General features: G+C 47.1%; 1 long non-coding RNA gene across 1 annotated transcript; it reads right to left on the reverse strand.

Moving 5' to 3' along the window:
* Nucleotides 1-1,015: 1,015 nt before the first annotated feature.
* Nucleotides 1,016-1,918, reverse strand: LOC135829996 (uncharacterized). Its single transcript, XR_010555964.1, has 4 exons — nucleotides 1,802-1,918; nucleotides 1,576-1,716; nucleotides 1,357-1,432; nucleotides 1,016-1,055 (listed from the first exon to the last, which is right to left on the reverse strand). It is a non-coding gene; the product is annotated as an uncharacterized LOC135829996 (long non-coding RNA).
* Between the last annotated feature and the right edge of the window lie 4,784 nt (nucleotides 1,919-6,702).

Here is a 6,702-nt window from a genome sequence, read left to right on the forward strand (position 1 = left end):
TTTGGCCGGAGTAGTTAGTGCGGGGCAGGTTCTGGCACACTTTTTGACCTTTGACCTTTGGGCCAAATAAGGCACACTGTGTCGGTCGTGCTTGGTCTGGCCCCAGGACTTCCCCCAGGGTTTGACCTTTGACCTTTGGGTTAAATAAGGCACACTGTATCGGGCGCGCTTGGTCTGGCCCCGGGACTCCCCAGAGTTTGACCTTTGACCCCTGGCATGCCATAAATGTGCCATAAAGGTTCTTTTCCGTGGCGAACGTGCACTTGTGCACGTTCGGTGCATTCGCACCGGGGAGTAGTAAAATACGTACTATTTCCTGATTTGCACATCGTAGATGTGCAGTGACATATTGCGCATGCGTGCATACGCACGCGGAGCGTGTGACCTTCAGAGACCCTGCTTGCGGGAAAGACGCAGTACAACACAAGGTGTACTAGTACACGTGTCATTATACTACTCCCTGATTCGCACTTCGTAGATGTGCAGCAAACAAGTGAGTTCACGTGCCATGCACTCGTTGAGCTCCAAGATCAGAACTCGGCTCAACGTAGTACTTGAAGTCACCGTTCCCATTACGTCATGTACATTTACATACACTCTGTTGAAGCACTGAAACATCGGTTTTCGGGGAATTCAACATGCGAATTTTTGAACATTCGGCGAAAAGATGGGTAATTTCTTCAAAACCACTGTTTTCGGCGAATTTTTCGCCCGGCCGATTTGGGAAATGCCAACTATCCATGCATGTACATTAGATGCATATTTCTATTTTGATCGGGATACAGTAAGAATCAACCGGCTACGCCCGGAGTATCATGCATTAAAACAATTATTGAAGGGGTGTCACAGTGAAGCAGTGTTGCTACGCACCACAAATCCCCTCTGCACTGTACCGAATCTATACTGGAGAATCCAGAGTGGCCAGCAAAGAGTCACAACCCGCGGGTATCCAGTCACACTAAGGCATGTCCACCATTCCCCACATATTCACCATAACAAAACACAATACTGTTTACTATAATACACTTTTATTTAAATAATTGACTTGGATGAGTCTGTAGAAGAGAACACAATGCACGCACACGCACGCATGCGCGGACACACACACGCACACACGCACACACACACATCTAGGTTATAGTGCTATACACGTATCTAGGGTTTAGGAAGCACGAGAATATGTCGAAGCACCCACACATACCCCTTCATGCAGTGTACTTCAGTAGCCCAACACGTTACGACCGCTCAGGACCATCACAAAACACATTACGACCGCTCAGGACCATCACAAAACACTACACACTGTTACTACACTGCATACACAGTTACTACACTACGCCTGTTACAAGTACTTACAAATAATTTTGAAAACAAATGGCACATCCCGAAGACGGCAGCTAGCTCCAGACCTTCATACATACGTCATCATCATCTGTAAAACCAAGCATGAGCGCACACAAACACTATTAGTGTCACGAATACGGAAGCAGGGTAAGACAAGAGGATACGAAACAAGTAAGTATCGCTATAACGAGGGGGGTAAGTATACATGTAGACAGAGCAGTGCTTATTTACAGGGTCCGGATACGCTCCATGGCGTCCCGGTAGTCGGACTGCAACAGCAGCCCGACTTGCCGGCCCTCCCAGTAACGGGCCCGATGGGCCGCACCCGCCAGGTGTGCGGCCACGGCCTGGCCTCCCACCAGCCTTTCTCCACTGTAAAAACGAAAGAAACCGCAGAAAGCACAGTGTCATAGAGCTCTTTTGTTGGGGGAGAGAGCTAGGAGCACTGCACACTTACCATTTGTCGCAATATATGATAAGAAAGAGGCGGCGCTTGACGCACCGCCTCAGGTGCTGGAACAGGGGTATTACCCCTGTCAGCTCCACACCGCAGTGGCAAGTGAATGCCATACTGTAAATGTAATGATACTGAAGTGAAGGTGTGAACCGCAAAGCAAGGCCTTTACCTTCTTCCTGTCGAATTCGCTCCCCAGCTGCATACCGACATCACCCGCTAAAATCCAATCATACCAAGTAATACAAAGGTCATCAGTTGACCTTTTGGACTTTTCAACTCTTATCCAAAACCACCAAGAGGAAAAAACCAGGATGAAGAAGACGTCAGTTGTAGAAGCGTTTGTGGAGGAGTTGTTACATTATTCTCAGTAAATAGATATGGCTGATACATTCGGCGTAGACTTGGACGACCGGTCGTGGTCTCTCACCACGGGTCCTTTACTAATAGAAAGATGGACGCCAATAAGAACTGTTGTGGAGTTGGCAGATCAAAACGCGCAGCAAGAAATTTGGCACGTCGATGGTAGACTCCATCGGGAGGACGGACCAGCTCTTGTTGATAGTAGGGGAGTGTCCGCCTGGTGCTATGGAGGTCGCCTTCATCGCGTTAATGAACCGGCTTGGATAGGACGGGGTAGCATAGAGTACTACCTCAACGGCGCCCGTCATAGAGCCGGCGGTCCTGCAGTCAGTTATTATGACGCCACATGCGGTATTCTACGGTGGTATCACCACGGAAGACTCCACAGGTATGATGGCCCTGCAGTGGAAACATTTTCAGACCTTGGTGAAGACTCTGAGGGGTTCTACCGACACCGCGAAGAGTGGTATTGGAATGGCGTCAGACAAAGGATCGGCGACGGCCCTGCTCTGACGGAGAGATTTGATGGCGCCTATTTGCTGGAAGCCTGGTATGTCCAAGGGCGTCTACACAGAGTAGACGGACCAGCCAGGATCACTCGGAGTGATGATGGTATCACCATCCAGTGGTATTATCACGACCGGCTCCACAGGGAGAATGCGCCAGCCGTGATACGCAGGGAAGGTAACAACCGTGTACGGGAGTGGTACCGATACAACCTTCGGCATAGGGAAGATGGGCCTGCTTTCATCTCTCAGGAGGAGGGTATCTATCAGTGGTACCTCAACGGGGTGTATTACGGTGACCACCATCAAGACCAGGCAATACACCCCATGGAGCTGCAGTACATCAATGTAGTGCCTACTAAGGTAGACTCGTCAGCAATAAGTCATGAGCCCATTTGTGTGATTTGTCAGGATACCCTGGACCGTCCTCTATCCAAGTTGGAGTGTGGTCATGAATTTCACTTCCACTGTATCAAGGAGTGGATCAGTTCTGCCTCCAGCCCAACTTGCCCAACCTGCCGCTACTCCATGACTGCTGAGGACTTGGTTGAGTTCTTGTAGTAATACATGACACCGCTGCGTGTAGGCGACTACGAATGACCAGTCATGTGCTACAGATGGACACGGACACGCCACCCTAAGTAGCCATGAGCGGCTATTTGGACAAGGACAACAAAGCACCTCGTGGGTGGCCAAGGTTGACACTAGCCACAAGTCTGGTCGCTCAGTTGAATAAGCTGGGTGTGCCCATGAAGACCATGCAGAGGACAAGACAGACTGGAAGAAACTGTGCAGCTCGACACTCGAGGACAAATCAGTATCAGCAGCTACTACACCTTGCTGATGATGCTCACAAGACAGAAGTGGGGAAAAAAACTGAATTTCTTTATTTAGTGCTCAACTACGCGAAATGTGTTATTATTATTACACATGTTCAACTGTACTCAGTCTGGCTGACTGCCATTCTCTACCACACATTACCGGACACTGTTGTGGTTGTCGTCGTTATCGTCGTCGTCATTGTTGATGTTGTTGTCGGTTGTTGTCGTCGTTATTGTCGTCGTTGTTGATTTTGTTGGTGGCTGTTGCTGTCGGTTGTTGTCGGTTGTTGTCGTTTGCTGTTGGTTGTTTTTGGTTGTTGTTGATGTTGTTGTCGGTTGTTGTCGTCGTTATCGTCGTCGTTGTTGATGTTGTTAATAGTTGTTGCTGTCGGTTGTTGGTTGTTATTGGTTGTTGCTGTCGGTTGTTGGTTGTTATTGTTGATTGTTGTCGGTTGTTGTTGGCTGTTGGATGTTGTTGTCGGTTGTTGTCGGTTGTTGTTGGTTATTGTTGGTTGTTGTTGGTTGTTGTTGGGCGTTGTTGGTTGTTGTCGGTTGTTGTCAGGTGTTGTTGGTTGTTGTAGGTTGTTGTTGTCGGTTGTTGTCGGTTGTTGGGTGTTGTTGTCGGTTGTTGGGTGTTGTTGTCGGTTGTTGGGTGTTGTCGGTTGTTGTTGGTTGTTGTTGGTTGTTGTTGGTTGTTGTTGGTTGTTGTTGAGTGTTGTTGTTGGTTGTTGTTGATTGTTGTCGGTTGTTGGGTGTTGTTGTCGGTTGTTGGGTGTTGTTGTTGGCTGTTGGGTGTTGTTGTTGTCGGTTGTTGGGTGCTGTTGTTGGTTGTTGTTGGTTGTTGTTGGTTGTTGCCGGATGTTGTCGGTTGTTGTTGGTTGTTGTTGGTTGTTGTTGTCGGTTGTTGTCGGTTGTTGTCGGTTGTTGTTGGTTGCTGTTGGTTGTTGTTGGTTGTTGTTGGTTGTTGTTGAGTGTTGTTGTTGGTTGTTGTTGATTGTTGTCGGTTGTTGGGTGTTTTTGTCGGTTGTTGGGTGTTGTTGTTGGTTGTTGGGTGTTGTTGTTGTCGGTTGTTGGGTGTTGTTGTTGGTTGTTGTTGGTTGTTGTTGGTTGTGCCGGATGTTGTCGGTTGTTGTTGGTTGTTGTTGTCGGTTGTTGTCGGTTGTTGTCGATTGTTGTTGGTTGTTGTTGGTTGTTGTTGGTTGTTGTTGGTTGTTGTTGGCTGTTGTTGGTTGTTGTTGTCGGTTGTTGTTGGTTGTTGTTGGTAGTTGTTGTCGGTTGCTGTCGGTTGTTGTCGGTTGTTGTCGGTTGTTGTTGTTTGTTGTTGGTTGTTGTTGGTTGTTGTTGGTTGTTGTTGGCTGTTGTTGTTTGTTGTTGGTTGTTGTTGTCGGTTGTTGTCGGTTGTTGGGTGTTGTTGTTGGTTATTGTCGGTTGTTGTCGGTTGTTGTCGGTTGTTGTCGGTTGTTGTGTTTTAACCCTTTGCGGTGCATCAGTCATTAACGACTGATATTGTGTACATACCTTAAAACTGTCGTAACTCCATCGATTTTAGTCCTGTTGCAAATATCGAAATATGTAGATTAATCGTTATTTTGTTCATTATCCAGGAGGATGTTGCTATGATTCAGTACCATTTTTTCGCATAATGAGACAAGTTTGTGTAACGTTAGTGTGACGTGGGTATGCTGATTGGATGCGAGGTGGTGAGAGTATGCTGATTGGCCGATAACAATTAGTGGAAGGGATAAAGTAATGCGCTGCTTGTGCAGCGTAACCAAACACATGGTCTGTGGGAAACACCCTAGTAAAATAAATAAAATAATAATAACATGAATTGCCACCGGCACTTGAGAGACTCGAGCCCCGCCACCTTGTTCAAATCGGACTTGGTAGCTTCGTATTGGAACTTAATCTTCTTCTTTTTGAGGTATGACCGTACAAAACGCGCTTGGAGTTTTCATTTATTTTATTTTTTTATTTTTTTTTTTCATTGCAACTTTTTTAGCAGATGTCCACTCGTGAAACAACGGTGAATCTGGAACGAATAAATGGTCCATGCCAAAGGCATGACGAGTCTCGAAGTCTTCACATCCATGATGGAACCTTGTCATGATTGACGCATTCCTTGATGGTGCGCACATGAAATCAACCTGGCTCATCTTTTCCAATTCCATTCTTTTCACATCCTGCAACCCATACCCTACTAGTATCAGTGGGGATGCTAGAATCAGAAGAGGCAAGGCAGCACTCTTCCGTGGATGTATTACTCGACACAACACCACCCATACTTGTTTTCTAGAAGTTTTGAATATAATGATAATATATTGCAGTAGGAAGTAGTATACAGTCAAATAGGATAGGATAAGAATGAATGATCAGCTGTCTGATAAAGAATGCAGTTCATTAAAGACTTATTGGAAGCTCTCTACCAGCTGATCGTCTTGTTGAACGGCGACACTGCATAATGATATGAAGCTCTCAGTTAGCTGTTTCAGTTCCGTGGTAGAAAGTGTCATGTGCGCGTCCAGAGCACGATGAAAACATCTGGGCTCCACGTGGATGCAGACGATTGGAGCAACAGTAAGACGTACCTTCAACGCCTGCTCGTCAATGTCGAGGGAGACTGCCCCGGGGTAGATGAAAACATCTTGTTGCACATCCAGTTCGAACGAGCTGGTCGGGACTAGCTTGCTTTCACCGTTGATGTACACCCGACATTGACCGTCGGACGAACGTGATGGGTAGAAGTTGGTCTTGATCTTCTCCACACGTCCTCTTCGGAGAGTGTCACGGAGCGATGGACAAGTCTTGATCAAGTTCGTAATGATGAACTCAGTGGACTCATTCAGTTCGATGTAAACCTGTCCTTGAGCATCTTTGCGAGCTGTTGCCGTACTACCACAGGCTGGTAGAGCTCCTGAAGGGAAGTACATCTTATAACCAGGCTTGTAGAAGGATCTACCTGATGACTTGTAGGACAGTTGCATGTCCTCCTGAAACCCATCCACCACAATCTCTTTGTGGAGCTTGGTAGGAGCAGGTGGCACATAGCGACGCTTAGCCGGTACTGCGTTCGAAGAGAGCACAACTTGAGGAGGGTCAGCAGGAAGAGCGGAATTCTTCCTCACCCATCGCTCGTATAGGGAATCCATCTTCCAGGAAGCGAAGGCAGAACAACTCATCAGCACTGTATTCGATGAACGAATGACTCAACTAC

The sequence above is a fragment of the Sycon ciliatum genome, chromosome 13, assembly GCF_964019385.1.
Source record: "Sycon ciliatum chromosome 13, ocSycCili1.1, whole genome shotgun sequence".
NCBI lineage: Eukaryota > Metazoa > Porifera > Calcarea > Leucosolenida > Sycettidae > Sycon > Sycon ciliatum.